At 36.0% G+C, this 21,183-nt stretch overlaps 1 long non-coding RNA gene across 2 annotated transcripts in view; it reads left to right on the plus strand.

Moving 5' to 3' along the window:
* LOC109265316 (uncharacterized) overlaps window positions 1-21,183 on the plus strand; it is a 423,571-nt gene that overhangs the window by 32,794 nt on the left and 369,594 nt on the right. For both annotated transcript variants that reach the window (XR_008419525.1, XR_002079117.2), the window contains exon 2: window positions 855-931. This is a non-coding gene — a long non-coding RNA (uncharacterized LOC109265316). The remainder of the gene's footprint in view (window positions 1-854; window positions 932-21,183) is intronic.

Below are 21,183 nucleotides of genomic sequence, written 5' to 3' on the forward strand. Positions count from 1 at the left end.
GGGAACAAAACCAAATCACTTTGTGTCACTTTCTCTTAAAGTGCATTGAGAAAAGGTAACTGTTATGTATCAATTCTCCTTTCTTCAACTTTTCTATACCATGTTTAAACCACTGCCCCTTAATTTTCAAAGATATTGAACTCTGCTGCCATGGATGTTGTAACACATCTGAAGCAAATCACACTGCTACTATTTTAAGTAAAACCAGGGAATGGCTTGTCCCAAAGCAGTAGCTAGTTTTCCCAGTGGAGATAATTATTCCTTTCAGTACAGTTCAGAATAAAAATCAAGATCATCAGTTTAGTGTATAAATAGAAATATACTCTAGATTGCCCTGTCTTGGTGAGTGCATGGAGGAAAAAAAAGAGCAAGCAAAGTCAAGTGAAAAGAAATTCTAGGTATCTTTTTAAGAGAATGTGAAAAAAAAAATCTGAAAGCCTACTCTGAAAGCTTACAGTTTCTAAAAGTGAAAGAAATTTCACAGAAGCATGTATAGAAATTCTTAAAAAATCTGCATACTAAAGATTTACTTCAGTAAAACAGCTGCCGACCTGTAGTATCTTGGACGTGAAGTAAGCAATCAGAATAACAAGACTTCCCTAGAATATCAGATTCCAACATTAGCGCATAATCAAAACCAAATGCAGGCATCAGGTCTCAAGCCCCACACTTTCCCTGAAAAGCAAAAGATGGGAGCTGGAAGGATGACAATATGGTAGCATGGGGAGGTCATCTAAAAAATGATAACTAATTAAGCAACCACACTAAAAATAAATTGTGTTGTCTTGTCACTGTGTGCTTTCCTGTTAATATGAGCTCCTAGAAATTCTATCATTCCTAATCTCTTTGTGCAGGTGCTGCTGCTTGATGCTTTTTGACAGCAAATGAGAGAAAACCAAGAAAAAACGCTCATTGTGCATTAAGTCATCTGGTAAGTCCTTTGAGAAGAACGCCATTTGAGAAATGCTGATTTCCGTACCGCTATCCTCTCTAGCACGCTGTGTATTAACTGGAGAGTAGTACATAAAAGAAAACATCAGTATTCCAAGTATAAGTTTCATATTCATGGCAATAATGAGGATTAACATACTGTTTTTTATATAAATGTATGTTTTAGAAAATAGATCTATATATGTATCATTAGTGTAAAATGGCATCATTTAGAAATTTGGGGAAAAAAGAGCAATTTTATCTTAATTAAAACATTTTTCTGAAGGGATTCACTTTCACATAATTTACTTTCACTTTCAGCACTCTGTTCCTGAGTGCTGGGTGACATTATGTTTTAAATAATAATTAGACACAAATGTCATCATTATAACTATTTCATGGGAAAATTTATTGCAGGTTGCATATAGAATCAGTTCCCTCTGTTGCAGTTTTTATTTTTCCTTTGGAATTACTCTGACCTAAAACATTATAAATCACAACGGAGGGGCATAATTAAAGTTGTGCTGTTTTCTGATGTTTGAGGGCATTAACTATCACTGTTTTATTTTTATTTTTTTGTAATTTGCTCTTATTTTAGTGCTTAGGTAGCTTAGTCTATCCAGATGACTAGGCAACAGTGTGCATTTCCTCATATGTCCTAGAATGCTCATAGAAAAGGTGAGAAGTACCTCATCAGAATGATACTCAGGGATAAAGAGGTATTAGGTAAAATGTGGAGTAATTAAGAAAAAGAGTCATGTCTTCTGCAAGTCATGTGAGTGAAAAAAATAGCTTTTACTTTTTAATATAGTAAAAGAGAATTTTCTTCCTTATATTGGCCTATACCATCCATCAATATATGTGTGCATTCACTGAACTCTATGTGGGCTTTTATTTTCTGATTCAAGAAAATAAAAGCAATTTTGTTGGAATAGAGAGGGACATAAATGGAGGGCCGTAGCATAGCTTTTGTTCCGTAAAACTTTATTATTGTTTTTGATCACTTAGTGTTGGAGAAGCTATTTTGATGAGAGGCTTTGGAAATCTGTGTATATAGCACATTCTGTTTGGGGACCCAGAAGACAAAAAATAGCAAACAAATAGGAGAAGTCAGTTCTTATCTCCCTATCCTGAAAACCCACATTGCAGCTTTGACAACATTCAGAGGCAACCTTCTTGTTGCAAATGTTATCAAGGTAGCAGCAACGAATAGTCTCTTTAAATGATTTGTTAGGCATCACTCTTCAAAAGCAAGATACAGAGCAGAAGTAGAATGTGATGGGCACCACACGTACACTGGAGCTCATAGATTGGCTTGAGTTGTAAACACACTTGTAGCATTCCTTGGGGGATGTCCTAGAAAACATGTGGGGATCATAAAGAGCCTGGTGGTTCTGCATGCATGAGAGCAGTTATAGGAATATTGGTTTATCAATTTCATTGTAGTTTCATTTGTATTTATCAAGATATGGCCTAATATTTAGGATTACACATTTTAGCCTGTTTTAGTTTTAATCTCAAGGCCCTAGACATAGTCAGAATGAAGCCTAGATCTCAAAATATTGTGTTAGGAAACTTTGTGGTAGCTCTCTGGGTGATGTGCCAATATAAAGGTTTGTTTCTCACTCAGGGGAAGTCTGCTGCAGATCAGATGTCTTCCATTTTGAGTTATGCCATGTGGAAGCCATGGCTTCCATGTTCACTGGAACAGAGGAAAGAAGGGAAGGATAGAGGATGTACCTCACTCTTGGTACCAAAATCTGTAGTCAGGGTTGTCTAGAGAGAAAGAAGTAATAGAATACAGATTGATTTATCTATATGTCTGTCTGTCTATCTATCTATCAATTTATTATGAGGAATTGGCTCTCTTGATTATGGAAACAGGCAAGTCCTGGGATCTGCAGGCTGAATTAGCAAGCTGGAGACCAGGGGAGTTAATGGTTTCATTCTAGTCCAAGTACAGGAAAAACAAACAAATAAACAAACAAATAAACTATAATGTCCCAGTTTAAAGACAATCAGGCAGGAAGAATTCTTTCCCTTACTCTGGGGAGGATCAGCCTTTTCCTTCTGTTTAGGCCTTCAACTGATTGGATGAGGCCCACTCACATTAGAGAGAACAATCTACTTTACTTGGTGTAACTTACGAATTTGAATGTTAATATCATCCAAAAGCACACTCACAGAAACACCCACATGTTTGGGCACCTCATGACTTAGTCCAGTTGACACATAAAATTAACATGTCTACCCCTGGTCAACCAGGCACTTATACACATCTCTTTAACCCATATTTAACTTTCAAATAAGGGTAATAACAAGATCATTATTCTACCAAATATGATACAACAATCCTGCTTACAACCAAAGACACATAACCTCTTCCCCAGAAGAGGACGTAAAATCTATGAGTGAGGTTTACTCTTCTCCTTGGTATCCTGTAATTTAAATATGATATAAGGTTAACAATACTTAAACTCTATGATATAAAATCAATACATCTTATGTTAGATGATAAGGGAATAAGAGGGGAAAGAAAATAGATACTTGCTTAAAATTGTATACTTCTGCCACACACACACACACACACACACACACACCCATACCCATGCCCCCCCCAAACATATTCATAACAAAATAAATAGGAAATATTCTTGACAATTTCAGTTCTTGTTTCTGTAACTGGTTACATGGTTGTAGCTCGTAATTGTAATTATCTTCTTCTACTTCTCATTCTATATTCTCTTTGGCTTCAGCAAGCACCAGCAGGCTGAGCCTGGTGCATTCTTTACCTGGGGTGGTGACCCAAACCCTCATTCCTAGAGGGTCTGGTGGGGGTGTTGGGGAATATAGACAAGTACTTGGGATATTTGGTGAGCCCTAAATATTTCCAATATGATATTTGAACTTCAAAAAGTAAAAGGTATGTAGGTAGTTTATGAAAATCAATTGTACCAAAGCTAGAAAACCAGACACTTTTATTTTTGGACCACGTGAGGCAGTTTTTATTTGGGGAGTGATCCTATGTTCTTTGCCTAAATGAAGAAAAGCCTGTTTTTATGTCTCAGTTCTAGAAAACTCCTATTGATTTTTGCCCTTCATACTGATGACCTATCTGCACAGGCTATTTCCTTAGGGATTCTCAGGCATTTTCACAATAGAGTCTATATTAATTAACTACAAAGTGATCCAAGCAATTAATTAAGCAGGCTGAAAGTTCATAATAGACTCTGGCGTCATGTACTGATTTTTGAGGTGTAGACAAGACTCTTTACCAAATACTCCTTTTTTTATAAAAGTACCTTTTGGGAATACACAAGCAAAAAATCATGTTACGTGGACTTATTCTATTGTTTACCCCCCAAAGTATGGTGCTGCTATACTATCTTCTGATTCAAATTATAGGAAACAAGTATATTTCTATATTTAAAGACTTCCTTCATGAGCTTTGTGCTTACCCAAAACTAAGGCAAACACTAGGTGTGCTTGAATATTTCTTCCTTATCTTTCTCTCAAATCAAACATATCATCATCATTATCATCATCATCATCATCATCATCATCATCATCATCATCATTTCCTCAAAAAGCTACATGTGAGAGAGAATGGGTAGAAACCCCAGACGAAATGAAGAAAGGAAGAACAATTAGGAAGCATGATGCCAAAGGAGCAAAAACTAAGATTTTGCTGCCAATTACTTACATGGTTTCCTAGATCTTTATTTTTCTATTCTTTGATAGTTTGACTGTATATTACCTTCCAGTTTGGTCTCTTTACATGATACTATTTTTTTAATGGTAGCTTTATTAAGTTAATGAAAAAATTAAATTTATGTTTGTCATCCTGTGACTAAAATAACAAATATTCTCTAGCTTAACGTTTTTCTAACTTCTCTTGGAATCAAGGACACGTGGCCTTGACCCAATTAACATGGAGAATGAGGTTCTCTCCATCACAATTTATTCCTGTAGAATGTGTCAGGTGGGGGTACTAAGTAAGCTGTCTGCTTCTTATTTATTTTATAATCTCTCATCAAGAAAATCAGTTTATATACTTTATTATCAAGATTTCTTTGGCATCTGGATGGGTGTATAGGATATGTGTATGTCTGCATGTGTTGGCGTGTGTATTTCTGTGTTGAAGCCTGATGCAAAGCAATATTTAAAATTAGTTGGAGAGTAGAAATGATCAAATCTCTAATTCAGTCTTCCAGTTTTTCTGCTCAGCTTATTTTTTCTTGATTCATAGCCCTGCCTTTAGATTTTGTTCTGAAAGAATGTGGTTGATACCAGTACTTTGCGACAATACAAATTTCCAGTCAACATGTTTGGGGGGATGGACATTTTTTTCTCACACTGTACTTATCTGCTTTGATGTTTCTGACTCCTTCCTTAGGTAGGATTTCGTATGTTATTTTCTTCTCCCAGATCAAAGAAATGTCACAAAACCCTGGGATTTTATATCTTAGTGTACAAAAAATTCAAGGGTATGAAGTTTAAAAAAATTTAAAGGAAATATCCAACTAATGCAGCTCTGTATAGCCAGGTATTTCTTGCAGCCGTATATTATCATATGGGATGTGGTAATTGAGACCATGTCCGGAAATCACAGTACATTTCTTTGGTATACTATGTAAGTTACAAAGAATATTCATACATACGTACGTATGTACGTACATACCTCAGCTCATGCTATACTTACTGCAGCTCTAAGGAAAGATGGAACAGATACTATTATCCTAATTTTATCAACCATAAAATCAGGATCCAGAGTTTAAGTATTTTAGTAGTGGAACTATGATTAGAAGTTATCTAACCTAGTGTGTTTCAAACAATGTTGGTTCAAGCTTATAGATGCAGTAAAGGATAAAACCAGGACTGTAATAGTCTTAGCCAAAGTTCTTTAGTCACAAAGGAAATTAAAAAACTGGAGAAATCAGGTATGAAGATGAGATCTAAAGGGCTAGAAGGAGATTACACATGGGCAATGGAGCCAGTGCTCACTGTGATCTAGTAATTAAAGCTAGAGTGCTTTGAACCACTGAAGAATCCTAGTTCATTATGGAAAAGTGTTAGGGGGGCATTAACTGGGAATGGGCTAAGTCAATAGGTCATATTGATGTAAAGGTATGGGGTCAAAATAGACAATGCTATCTCTCTGTATATAATTTCTGGGTTATGGAAGGAAGAACTCAGTCATCAGGTTCACTTGACGAATCAATGTTTGATCCGGATTGACTCCAAAATTCTAAAGGTGAACAATTAGGAAATGAATAATAATGGTTTCTCAGAGAAGAAATTCGTATAAAAGGAGTCAGAGACACTGTTGATTCATAAACAAGATTTAATACCAAGATGGAAGTAGGCACTGTCAGAATGCTGGAACACTTGTCACTCAGGTATGACGTTGGGGAGTTAACTTACATAGGGTGATTCTAAAATAAACTGAGGAAGTTTGACCAGGGAGAGCATTAATACAGTTCTTGGAGCTGTGAAGCCTTTTGGTGTCTATAAATGATAGGTACAACTAAACCATCGACAATCAGTACTAATACAGTTTCTTCTCTGTGACTGGTCTTTTCAGCAATTATAATTATAAAATTATAATAATGAGATATCTAATAAACCCTTTTCTTTGGGTGGGGGAAGGAGGATCTGTAATTTTTTATCCAGGAAGTTTTGGCATCTCTCTAGTGGTGGAGTCAATTTTTTTTGAAAGGATTTAGCAGCAGAATCTCATGGGTTCTGTTCGGGTTAATCTCAAAGGGTTCTATAGGATTAACTTTGTCACCTACCTTTGTGTAGGTGGAGCAGAGGGAGCAAAAAGGTAGGATTACTTTCTATACACTTCAAGGGCAGACGTAGGACACTCTAACTTTCCTGGAGGTAAAATACTCTTCCCGGAGATGACATTTATTACCAGGGAAGTGTAGAGATCCTTTCTTTGCTGCTAATATAATATCCAGGTGCCATCAGGCCCACAGAGGACACACGTTTTCATGGCGCATCAACATTCCCTTGATTTTGTTATTACTGACAGGAGATATGTAATTGGCTTTCCTCATTTATGAAGTGTTATCGTTTGCACAATTTCAGATTTCAGTAACAACATATTTGACTGATAGGGGAAAACTAGACTTTGAGGGGACCACTTAATGGAACCATAGTGTGGCATCTTAGAATATTTTCTCGCAAGATATGATTAAATCTTTCTGGATAAGTTCAAACTGAGAAGAAACAAGATTAAATAATATTAAGTATTGCAATGGAGTTTGGGACACTAAGGTTGATTGGGCTATTTGTTTTGTGATGTTCCCCAGGGTTATTTTGTTGAGAATTTGCCATTAAGTGGTCTAATTGTGTCAGTGGATGGGGGCCTTTTCAATTTGCATAATTTCCTCAAGGGACTGCAGCTGCTAATTTGGTGATTAATTATCCATATTACACATTGTTTATTTGACCATGCCTAGATTAATTTCTTTTTCTCAGCAAATCACATTTAGATATGAATTTGCATATCTTGATTACATTTTAATGCCTTGGCTATCATTGTCTCTTCCCTGGACACCTCATCAGATTACAGAAGAGTGCTCAAGCACAGAATGATGGAATGTCTTAAATGACATTGCACATCACTGGACAGATAATGCACATGACTTATTTTTAATGAAGAATGTGTTTTTTTATAATCAAGTGAGTTATGACATCTCATGTACAGTATATTTTATTTTTACCATTTCCATTTTGCTATTATCAGCCAATTTCAAAAATGGTCTTTATTAACATTTTGAATATTGCTATTTGTATGTATATATATATATGTCAAAATATTTTATTTCTATTTATCTATAATCTCATATTTTGTTGTCAGATACTTGCAGTCTGCATTAATATTCAAGGTCTTTAATTGGTTAATCTCCCACCCAATTTCTTCTAGCTTTGAAACCACTGGGTTTCTGGTGACATTATACCGTAGGTTCCTTACAGTCAAGGACTGTGTGTCAATTTATCTTTTATTTAATTTATCTAATAGAGTGTGTTTACTGTTGTTATCATTATTATAAAAGTAGATTGTAATTAATATTTATGGCTACACTTTACTGAACATTATCTAGGTCCCAGATAGTGTTAAGAGATTTACTTGTATCATCTCCTTTAGTTGTTAAACCATCTTATGAGAAAAGTATTATTTTCCTTGGTTTTGAAGTAAGAAAATAAGTTTTAGAGGCAAGCAGAAAAGAATTTGTTCAAGGTAAAGTAACTAGGAAACTGTATAGCCAAAAATAGAAACGGTCTAACAGGAGAGCCAACACTTTTAACCAGCTGTATGAATAGAGAATGCCAAGTGATAAATTCTCCTAACCAAAATGAATAAATGCTATTAATCAACAGTGAATGACTGCTTTTAATCAACTAAATGGGCACAAAACAATGAGTGTATTAATGGTCCTAATCAATGATGAATGAATGTTCTTTACTAACATATGGACATAGAACATTGAGGGAATGAATGAATGAATGAATGAATGATGGAATATTGCTCTCCTGTACCAGAGATATGGTCATGTAAAGAAATTCAGTTTCACCCCTTCGTCTAAATGACAAGGTAGGAACACACAGGGTCAGGTCCAAGGCCTCCCACACATGGGAGCTGGCCGGCTTGATATAAAGAGTATGTTATGGCTGGACTGCTGGAGTGAGAAGGAGGTATTATTCACCTCTCCCTTCCTGCTGCAGTACCCCTATCCATCCCTGGATGCGATACAGAAACTGGGTACCCAAGAAATTTCCGTAAAATGTGGACTCTAGGCAGCATTTTGGTTTAGAAGACTGCAAGTAAGTAAAACTCTGTGGGTATATATGGGGAAGAACTTCTCGATGCACTTGACCGCTGCTCTCGTTTCTAAGAGCGGTATGCTTCAGGAACCTAAAAACTCATTCCCACATCCTATTAAGCCTGTGTGCATTAACCATAGAGACAGTGCATTTTAACCATTTTACCAGGGCGGTTTGCACCATGTCTTAGCCATGCTAGGATGTTGAGGCAAACTATTTAACTTCTGTATACTTCAGTTTCTCATCTATAAAATGAGAATAGTAAAAAAAAATAAAAATAAAAAAAACCAAAATGAGAATAGTAATATTCAGAATATATTTTAAATTATATACTTAAAATATTAATTACATAATTATGTAAAATTAACATGCCAATTTGCATATGTTGATAAAAATAATTAAAAATAATATACCAGTAATAACATTATGGAGTTCTTCTAACAAATGTTATTGCTTATCAAGTATTTAGACCTTTGCCAAGCACTAAATAAGTTATGTATTGTTATTGCTACCAAAACTCTTAACATTTTTTTAACAGTTTTTTAAATGTTTATTTGTTTTTGAGAGAGAGGGGGACAGAGTGTGAGCGGTGAAGGGGCAGAGAGAGGGAGACACAAAATCTGAAGTAGGCTCCAGGCTCTGAACTGTCAGCCCAAAGCCCGATGTGGGGCTCGAGCTCACAAACTGTGAGATCATGACCTGAGCCAAAGTTGGATGCTTAACTGACTGAGCCACCCAGGCACCCCTAAAACTCTTTTTAACATTTTTGTTGTATGCTCATGCTAACCTGAAGCTCTCCCAATTTATACTTAGATAGCCAGTTTAAAAAATTCAATTTCACCACCTCTACTTCCTGCTCTTTTTGGAATTCATTGCTCCTTTTCACCATATGAAATAATACTGGAATTAATCTCTGCATTAAACAGGCATTTATTAAACACTTTCTGCATGTAAAGGAACTTAAACCCTGATCTAAGGAAACTTGCGATCTAGATGGGACATTCATCAGCAAATAAATACAGAATATATTTTAAATATTACGGTAGTGGGAATCTAAAGTTCTCTAGAAGCTGCAGAAGGAGATTAATTCTGGGTTGGAAGCTGGGGAAGGCTTTACCAAAGACAAGCAGAAGGGGAAGGGAAGGGTACTCTCAGACAAATGTCTGTAAATATTTAGAATTTATGTCTGTGAATTTATGAGAAATCTGGGTGAGGTATCAGTAAAGTGTCAGCATTATTTGTGTTTGTGGAAAACTCTTTATCTTCTAAATTTGCAAAATAAACTTAATTCTGCTTTTAACTTTTAAAAACACATTGTTGAAAGAATGTCATACTAATGTTGAAATCTGTACAAATCTGTAAGAACATCTTGTAGATGAGGAGTATCACCATCTTTCTGCTTCTGCCCTATATTTCCCAGTGCCTTGACAAGTAGCATAGGTTGATGAGGGAGAAGGAAGCCGAGGAATTATCTTAGTCATCGAATGAGTTGGTAAAAAACCTAGGCTTATACTGACTCTGGGTTTATTACTGTTCTAAAGGAACTCCTCAAGATTTTATAAGTTGCTGAATGTAGCTAAAGATGATCATGAGTGGTGGAGGAAAGTGTAAAGTAATGTCTAGTTAACTTGAGATGAGGTATGATGGAGCATTTCTAGATAAGTAAAATGTCGCCCTCTCTGTCTTCCTCTTCTCCTCTCTGAATTTAAAAAAAATGTATGTTTTCCTGTTTTTATAGAGGAGCTAGAAGCAAAGATATGTGCCACTTTGTTCTCTAGGAAATGCAAGAAAATATGCTTCTTTTCCAAGTGTTTTGAAAAGACCAAATGTGGAAAGTTCCTGGGGGATACCTGGCACTCTGTGGATGTTGATGTGCTATGAACTGTGTAATGGATTTCACTATATGTCATAGTAGAAAGGACCATCAGCTGAGAACCACAACATGGGTTTGATTTCCATGTGTTCTTAGACAAATTAAGCTACTTGTTTGGTCTTCCATTTCTTTACCTATAAAATAGGAATAAGAACACCTTCACAAGGTTATTGTAAAGACAGAATAAATGATTACTTAAAGGTACTCTATAACCATTAAGGCCTAAATTAAATAAAAAAATTAAATGTGTAGAGTAACTGTACAAAATGGATTGAAAGTGAGTGTAACAAATGGCTTTGGCTTTGATAGAATCCCGTTGAATCTTGACTTGACTTTAGGGTTATTTGGAAGGCTGACAAACTCCTGTGAGCATTAATTTTCTTATCTAAAAATGGAGAGTTGTGAGGATTAAATTAAAAAAAAAGTATGTGAAAGTGTCGTGTGTCCACTGCTGAGTGTAGAGTAGGTGTCCCCCACATAGTTCTTTTCTTCACTTTTTTCCCCTTCCTTCATCCTCTGTCCCTTCTCTCTACTTTTCCCTCCCTTTCCTTCTCCATCCCACCCCTCCTTCCCTTCCTTTCTTCTCTCCTTCCTCCCATTCTTCCATTCCCCTCTTTCCACCGTCTCTTCACAAATTCATGACCATGTATTATGGCCAATCTGTTACTAATAATTCGTCTCTTATTTAATATTTGTCTACCGTTTTTTACTCTACACCTCTAAAAAGAGTCGGTTTATTTCTCAAACACCTTTTAACCATTCTCAGGTTGCATCCTGTTAACCTCCGAAATACTCTTACCATTTATCATGACTTCTATTCACCCTGCAAGCTTCAGACAGGCTCAGCTTCCCTGTATCAACTCTGCCAGTCCTTACCTTCCAGTACCCAAGGCTAGTCAGCATAGCTGGAGGGTGTCACAAAATTCTGATGTGTCCTTTATGTTTTTCAAACTTTGTCACATTACTGAAGCTTCATAGGTACTTAGTAATTTTTATACACTCCTTACTGCAAGAGTCATAGTGACTGTTTCAATTTTCTTACAGCTTATTAATTCCATTTGTATGTCAGTTAGTATATTCTGCCTTATGGTGTATGTGTGTGCATGTGTGTGCACGTGTGTGTGATTCTTGACTGTACATTTTATCATATCTAGTGAATTTATATTCATGTATTTAACAAATATTTATTGAATTAATTATGTGTTAGACATGTTCTAAGCATAGGGAATTATTTCAGCAATATCCCCAATAAGCATGCTTCCTGCTTTTATGGTACTTATATTCTATCAAGGGACAGACAAAAAAAAATGTAAACAGATGAATAACCAAGATAATAGTAACTGAGTTAGTTATTCCCCCTCAAGACTGTGGTATTTCCTTTGGGAAATGGTGAAAATTACATGATTCTTGTCTGCCTTTAGAGCCATTTAGGGATGATATGGATATATTTGGTAATGCCTGTGTGCCCTACAAGATTATTACCATTATTGACAGTAACAGTGGAAAGAATCCTTGATTAGATGGTAAGGGACCTCAGTTCTAGCCAGGACTTAGTCATGAATACTCTCTCAGCCTCAGTGTCCTCACCTGTAAAATGAGGAAGTCAGCCTGGATAATCATAAAGATCCTTCCCAGCATAGTAGTGCATGTCTCTAAGGTCTATGATGTTGCTATTCATATGCAGAGGCCCCAATTGATCTGTCAAAGTATGCAGAATATCTTTGAAAAGACACTGTAAATGTCTTCTGGGAAGTTTCATTTTAATAACTATTAGGACAACAGGAATACTGTGTCTTTTATTAATTCTGTCTGTTCCCTGGTGCTGATAGTATCTTCTGAATATAAATTGCACAATATAATATAATAAAGCATAGTATAGAATTGTTTTCATAATAGTGCATGCCATAGTACTCGGCCATAAAATAAGAACTGAAAGTACATCTTGTTCTGTAAACTCATAATTTTCGGCTGTCTAAAAACTGGGTGTAAAAAGGAAATTAATAAGGGAAAAAGATTTCACAGCATGCACACACAGTTATAAAAAAGATTATGTTCTTTATAGAAAAAAGAAAGAACCTTCATTCTCCTGGTATTTGATAGCCTAGAAAAATATTTGTGTATTTTAATCTTTGTTGTTGCTAGTAATTATCACTGGCACATTTATTTATTCTTTAATTCTCTTAAAAAGTATTTGTATACAAGTCACTGTGTATTCAACTCTACTTTCATATCAGCTTATGTATATTAAAAGAAAAGGCTTTTCTTTTAATACTAAAAATGTTTTATTATTTATTGTGTTATTATTTAATGTATTAAATGCATTATTTAATCTATTAAAATATAATATTAAAATGTATAAAATATGTATATTAAAAGAAAAACTCCAGAAGCTTGGACAACATGAGATTTTACAGTAAGGATAAGTGAACGTCCACTTGAAGTTGAATATGTTTAATTCGAGTTTTGCCAACCTGTGGGATTAGTTTAAAAATAATTTGCTCTCAGAGCACTGGTCAGTTATCTTTGAGCTATCATTAATTAACATGCTCATATGACAGATTAAAGGTCCAAATTAGATGCAAAATGCTTGTGGCAATGCAATTCTGTCAATCAACTCTCTTGTCATTGGGACAGGAATTATTGGTTTGGTTTTTGTGGCTCTGGACGATATAATAATAACATTAATAATATTGTCATAACATTTGCCATAGGCTTTGTTCTTTCATCTCATAGCCATCATTTCACTATATTCTTGGAACAAAATGGGAGAAAATGGCAAAAGTGAATGCCTTCAAAATGCTAATGTGGAAGACTCACAGTTGCAATGGGTGTGATAAAGGCTAAGAAGGGGTGGGGAGGAACAGCACGCTCATGTAACTAGTCTAGCCTTAGAAAGGCTTAGTGGACAAATTTACACATTGTGTGTTTTGACGGCCTAAAATTTTGAAAATAGGTGTGATGATCTGCATTGTACAGGTAAAGGAATTAAGCCAGGAACCACATGAAGGTCACATAAGCAGAGATTATGACAGCTGGAGTATATAACCCCTGGTTCCAAAGCACTTACCTGCTGCAACAGAGATTGCGATCCCTATATCATTCCCAGGTGCTTGTTTGCTGATGGTCATGGGGGAAATGATTAAGAGAATATGAGTAGATCAATAAAAAAGCAGAAACAGTGACAACTGTATATACACAAACATACATACACATACCTGCATATATACACAAATACATATATAAACACACACACAGGGGTTCATACATACACATACATATTCTGCTGAGTCAGTGGTATAAGTACCATGGTATAAGATAAAAATGGGCTTTGGGATCCAGATGGCAGGATTTAGATTCCATTTCCCAGTGCATGTGTAGTGAAACTCGTCTCCACATCCTCTAGAACCTCACTTTCCACATCTGTAAAATGACATTAATAATGATAATATTCCCATATGTTGAATATTGCACACTCAATAATGTACTTGGAAGCTACTGTAAACATTAAAGGCTCTACCAGTGTCAGCAATTCATTTTAAAGATGGTGATTTATATGAAATTGTCAGATGCTGATATTAATCTACACGCCTCTATGCTCAGAGTCCAATCTAGGTAAATTTGATTTTTTTCTTTCCAAGATTTTATTTAAATTCAAGTTTCTTAGTAGTATTGGTTTCAGGGGTAGAATTTAGTGATTCATCACATGCATATAACACCCAGTGCTCATCACAAGTGCCTTCCTTAATGCCCATCACCTTTTAGCCCATCCCCGCACTCACCTCCACTCCAGCAACCCCCAATTTGTTCTCTGTAGTTAAGAGTCTCTTGTGGTTTGCCTCCCACTCTGTTTGTATCTTATTTTATTTTTTCTCCCCTTCCCCTGTGTTCATCTGTTTTATTTCTTAACTTCCACATATGAGTGAAATCATATGGTATTTGTTTTTCTCTGACTTATTTCGCTTAGCATAATTCACTCGAGTTCTATCCACAGCATTGTAAATGGCAAGATTTTGTTCTTTTTGATGGATGAGTAATATTACTTTGTATATATCTACCACATCTTGTTTATCCATTCATCAGTCATTTGGGCACTTTCCATAAATTGATGATTGTTGACAGTGCTGCTATAAACACTGGGTTACATGTGCCCTTCAAAACAGTATTTTTGTATCCTTTGTGTAAATACCTAGTAGTGCAATTGCTGGGTCATAAGGTATTTCTATTTTTAACTTTTTGAGGAATGTCTGTACTGTTTTCCACAGTGGCTGCACCACTTTGCATTCCCACCAACAGTGTAAGAGTGTTCTCCTTTTTCTACATCCTAACCAGCATCTGTTGTTTCCTGAGTTATTAATTTTAGCCATTCTGACAGGTGTGAGGTGGTATCTCAGTGTAGTTTTGATTTGTATTCACCTAATGATGAGTGACATTGAATAGTTTTTCACATGTCTATTAGCCATTTGTATGTCTTCTTTGGAGAAGTGTCTCTTCACGTCTTCTGCCCATTTCTTCACTGGATTATTTGTTTTTTTGAGTTTGATAAGTTCTTTATAGATTTTGGATACAAACCCTTTATCCAATATGTCATTTGTAAGTGTCTTCTCCCAATCTAGGTAAATTTGAAGCAGCAATAGACATAATAAAGAATTAAGTGAATAATTATATTGTTTTGTCATAGTATTTTCAGGATTCATTTTTTTCCTAACACGTGGAATCATTTGGATAAACAACATATTTTATGCTTAAGACAAGCTCTATGTTGCTAGACTCAGTGGGCGTTTCTCAGGCTTCATCTTACCCATCCAGATCACTCTGTCAGGAAAATATTTGCTGCATTTTGTTACCTTTATAGATACTCCTTCTCAAATCTTTATTTATTTATTTATTTATTATTTATTTTATTTTTAAATGTTTATTTTTATTTTTGAGAGAGACAGAGCTTGGGTGGGGGAGGGGTAGAGAGAGGGAGACAGAATCTGAAGCAGGCTCCTGGCTCTCACCTGTCAGCAGAGAGCCCCCAACGTCGGGCTCAAACTCACAAACCGTGAGATCATGACTGAGCCCAAGTCGAATGCTTAACGGACTGAGCCACCCAGGCGCCCCTCAATTCTTTTTTATTGATTCCATATCATCTCCCTGTCCTCTAAGGGCTGTGCCTCAGGGGTCAGGCCATGGACCTCTTTCTTCCCAATCTATATTTGCCCTTTGGTGGTCTCATCCACTCTGATGACTTCCATTGCCATTTAGATATTGAACATTTATTTCCTTAGCATGGACTTTAATCCTCAGCTCCACACTCGTATATCTAACAGCCTATTTGAAAGTCTCTGTCTTGAATACCAAAAAAGCATCTCAAATTTAACATGACCAAACTAAACTAGTGATAGGACAACTGCTTATTCCTACTTGTCCTTCAGTTTTCCCTCATTTAAATTAATGGAAGATAATTTCTTATAGTTGTATATATTGTTGTAAGTATAATTTCTTATAGAAATCCCAAGAGGGATTTTCCCCCAGATATTTGAATATCTAGAACCCTTATGTTTTGTTATGTGGTTCCCAAAATATGCCTTCTCTGTGAAACAGCCTTTGATTATTCTTCCTGCAATTACACTACACCTATTTCATATTCCTCTTTCTTGCTCTATCTTTTCTCCTTGGCAGTTATTACCATCTAACAGCTTTATATTTTACTCATTTATTATGTGTCTTACCTCCTTCCCCTCATTCATAGAAACTAAGTTCCGGGAATATTTTTGTCTGTTTTCTTTACTGCAATATCCTTAGGATTTATAACACTGCCTGGCATATTATAGGTGCTTAATAAATATTTATTGAGTTGATGAATTTATGAATTTGGTACACACACATGTCAATAACATATGTGTGGTATGTATGTATATGTATATATATGAATGATGTGTTGACACATGAGAACAAATCATACAAATGTGCCCTAAACTTGAATTATCTATATACATACCTCAAAGGTCTATTTTATTTTATTTTATTTGTATAGGCACTGTCTGAGGATAATTTGAATCAGAAAAATAGGGTACATTTTGGGCTAATGTATTCATTCCGTAAATCAAGGACTATGGACATGTTAGAGAGAAATTAGGATAATCTGGGCAAAATTAGTTGGTTATATTTGCAAGTATCATAGAAATATCACAGACTTGGGGTGCCTGGGTTGCTTAGTCAGTTAAGTATCCGACTCTTGATTTCGGCCCAGTTCATGATCTCATGGTTTGGTTCATGGGATTCAAGTGCCACATCAGGTTCTGCACTGACAGTGCAGAGACTGCTTGGAATTCTCTCTCTCTCTCTCTCTCTCTCTCTCACTCTCTCTGACTCTCTCTCTCTCTTTCTGCCCTTCCCATGCTGTCGTGTGTACTCTTCTCTCTCTCATGAATAAATAATCATTTAAAAAAAGAGAAATATCACAGGCTTAATTAGTCTTAACAATTCTTCCTAAGACTGCTCTACTCAATTGGTAGGCAAAACAAAACATTGCAAAATTTTATTGCTGCTACAATGTGAAGCAGAATTTCAGCATAGATTATTCAGTTGTGGCTCCAAGAGCAATTTGCTCAGTAGACAAGAAATGTAGCTGTTATGGCAAAAGCATGGCACATTCTTTGTGTAGCAATTAAGGTATGTATTTTTAAGTTGAAGTTAATAAAACAAATAGAGTAGTGTTTTTCCCCAGAAGTCAGTACCATCACAACCAATACTGTCCTCAAAAAAAGAAAAGAGAAAATATTAAGTTGATTTAGAAAAACCTTCAAGATGATTGAATAATAGGGAACTCACCAAAGTGGAAAAACACTTAAGAACTCTTTTACCACATATATTGGTAGGACTTATCATTTACTGTCTAATTCTACAGTAACATCCTATTTCTACTGAATGTTTGCCTTGTCTTGTTCTTCAATATATCGTAAACTTATAGAGAAAAAAAAACATAAGTGCAGGGAGTTGGCTACTTTCTCATTGCCACTAGTGTCCACTCCAATCCCCTAGCATATTAAAGTAGCAAGTAAGAAGCAAAGAACAAGCCAGAGCTAGGATAAAATTCCAGCATGATCTTCTCTACATTATGTAGCAAACTGAAGATTTTCTCAAAAATCTCTATTTAGTTGACATAGAGGCCACTTGGTAACCCTGGGATAACCAGATTTAGGGTGCATTTTTGTTCTAATTTATTTATTCAATAAATGTTTTCTGAATTTCTAGGTTTTTTTTCCTGACATTATTTTAGGTACTGGGGATACTGAGGTAAACAAACAGACGTGAAATGTATATTATAGAGAGGTGGGTAGTCAATTAACAAGTATGTAACATTGCATAATATCAGGTGAATATTATTATAGGATTAAGAGAAAACAATAAAATAAGAACAAAACAAAAGGGAGTGTGCTCTTTTTTCATTTTTTATGATGTAGAAAGAAATGGTCTTTCCTAAGAGGAGACAGGGAGAATGGCATGGTGGAATTGTCCTTGGGACTCTCTGGGAAAGTATCCTCTAAGTTTCTGGAGAGAACACCAAGATTCTGGGAGTGGTGGAAGAGGGGAGGCAGGTTTGATTTGAAGACTATGAGGAAGCTGATGTGATGGTGCTAAGAAAGAGTTGTATTATGGAGGGTTTTCTGGCCATGGTGAGGCCTTTGCACTAAGTTCCAAATGACACAGGGAGCCATGGGATGAAGGACTATGGTTGGTCTTGGTAATCACAGTCTTGCTATGATCCATGATTTAAAATATAATTATGGCCATTATGTATGTGGCAAATACACTCTAAAGGATGCAAAATAGAATTGAGAAACCAAGTAGGAGGTGAGATTCCAGTGGTGCAGGGGAGACACGATGGTGGCTCGTACTGTGCGTGGTGGAGAACTGGGAGCATTTTAATACAACATGAAGATAGAGCCCATGTGATTTGATGGCAAAATGTGGAATATGAAATGGGATGTGAGAAAAAGAGGGCATCAAGAATGCCATCTGTTTGTGACATTTGCTGAGGTAGAAGGCACATGGGGAGGATGAAAGTTTGGGGGATGTTGAAATCCAGAGTTCATTTAGGACATGCTAATTTTGTTGTTAGTTATCCAAGGAGTAATGTTGAACTGGCAGATGTAGAGATGAGAGTGACGTTCGGAGGAGGAGTAGACTCTAGAGGAGGAAGATACAAGCATATGGAGAAGAGAAGACTGCCAAACACACCTACCAGGCACAGATCCACTGGCTTAGTGCATTGTCGATGTCAGTTGGACTTTGCTGTCATGACCAGATTATGACTATGAGTGTTGGTCATTATGGAAAAGGGTCTCACTTATGATAAGAAATGTTGGAAAAATAAGAAGTTGCAAGTGGAGATATGATAAATTGAAGTGCTACAGGTTGCCTTGACATTATATTTAAATGTTATTTATTATTATTCAGTCCCCATTTTAAGGTTATGTTAAACATACAGTCCTTCAGCAACTAGTGAGCAGGCTTTAATTAGGCTATGGATATGCAATGGTAAAGAAACAGACACTGGGTCTACCAGTAAGCCCCCAGGCAGATAATAAATAAATAAGCAAACCAAATATGTATCTATATATATGTAATTACAGCTTATGAGGGCAACAAACAGAGTACAAAGAAAGATGGGACTTGCTTAAGTTGAGTGACCAGGAATAGTGTTTCAGAGGAAGTGACAATTAAACTGAAATTTGAAGGATAAAAAAAGGTCAACTGTGTAAACACTGGGGCATGTGGGAGAGTGATCTAATATTGGAAAAGGAACAGTGTGGAAACATCCTGGGATAGGTGAATTAGGGAAAGATTAAGACATTTGTGGTGGACAGCAGAGAGACAAGTTAAGGAAAAAAATGGAACCAGGTGAGATTGGAAAGCCAGCAAGATCTTTAAAACTTGGTAAGCTTATTAGTGTTTCATTGTGGAAATAGAGCAAATAGCGAACAGTGGCCTTGCATGTATCAGTGTTGGCCTCTTCCGATCAGATTATTTTCATCCTTTAAAGTTCGATACCAATTGATATGCTATGGAAGGCATATTCCCTATGGCCTTTATGATGAACTCTATCTTGGAGATCATTAATCCTGATTGCTGCAGAACTACCATCTTATTAAAAAAATAAAATCTTGAATTGTAGTAAGTACATAAGTCAGAGTCAAAGAAGTCTGGGTTCATGTATTAGTAAGTAGTTACTGTGTGATCTTTGGCAATTAATCTCTTTGAGTCTCAGTTGCAATAAAATAGCAATAAAATAGGGATCATATTTACTTAATCAGGTTGTTGTAAGAATTAATTGAGGTGACATATGTCAAGCGTTTGTCATGGAATAAGTTCTCAATAAAGAGAAGACTATTAATTATTATTATCACTACTCTTAAACTTACTGTTATCAGATAAAATCAGTAAATCAGTTTCTTCCTTGCTTTTGAATCTTTTTTTTTTTTTTTGCTATAGCTTACTATAAGCTTAAAAATAGTAAATTCTGACAAAGTTTATTTTATATACTATCTGAGGGAGCCAACAGAATAATTGAGCACCCTATCCAGAGGGATGGCCAAAGTGTATAGTTTTGAAGGTGGTTATAAGATTCCTCCTGGGTTGGAAAGGGCAATTTAAAGATTTATACAATCCAGCTTACCACACATCTCTGTGTGTGTGTATAATTTTTCTTCTTTGAATCTTTCAATTGTATATTAGAGGAGTTAAAGAGGCAGAAGGGAAGCAGAGGAATTACAAGAGAATGTGAAGTATTTTTTCCAATTAAGTTTCAGAAGTAGATTGTGAAACTTTCATTCTGGGGAAAGAACAAAGACACAAAGACATTGTCTCCAAAGCTTTGTCCTTATACTGTAGTAAAGCTTTGGAATCAGAGCTGAAGCTACAAAGATATGGGGGCCTCTTTTGACACTAAAGATAAAAGTTGGGGATATAAATGGAGGAATGACTGTATAAAGTCTTTCATAGAAGTTTTGTTTTGGCTAGTGGTATTTTATTTTATTTATTTTTTCATTTTTTAATATCTATTTATTTTTGAGAGACAGAGTGAGACAGCACGAGTGAGGGAGGGGCAGCCGGGGAGGGGGTGCAGACACAGAATCCAAAGCAGGCTCCAGGCTCTGAGCTGTCAGCACAGAGCCCAACATGGGGCTCGAACTCATGGACTGCGAGATCATGACCTGAACTGAAGTTGAACGCTCAACTGACTGAGCCGCCCAGGCACCCCTTGGCTAGTGGTATTTTAAAGTGGAGGACAACTCTTAAATTAAAAATAAATATTCATGAAAGGGATTAAGAGTTACAAACTTGTTACAAAAGGAGTAAGTCACAGGGATGACAAGTACGACATAGAAAATATAGTCAATAAGATTGTCATAACATTGTACAGTGGCAGAAGGTGACGGCACTTATCAGGATGAGCAAGAGTAATGTATAGAATTGTCAAATCACTGTGTTGTACACCTGGAACTATTATAATGTTTTATGTCAACTATAGTTCAATAATAAATTTTTGAAAGTAG

This window comes from Panthera pardus, unplaced genomic scaffold, assembly GCF_024362965.1.
Source record: "Panthera pardus isolate Hobbes unplaced genomic scaffold, ASM2436296v1 HiC_scaffold_6, whole genome shotgun sequence".
In the NCBI taxonomy this organism is placed as follows: Eukaryota; Metazoa; Chordata; class Mammalia; order Carnivora; family Felidae; genus Panthera; species Panthera pardus.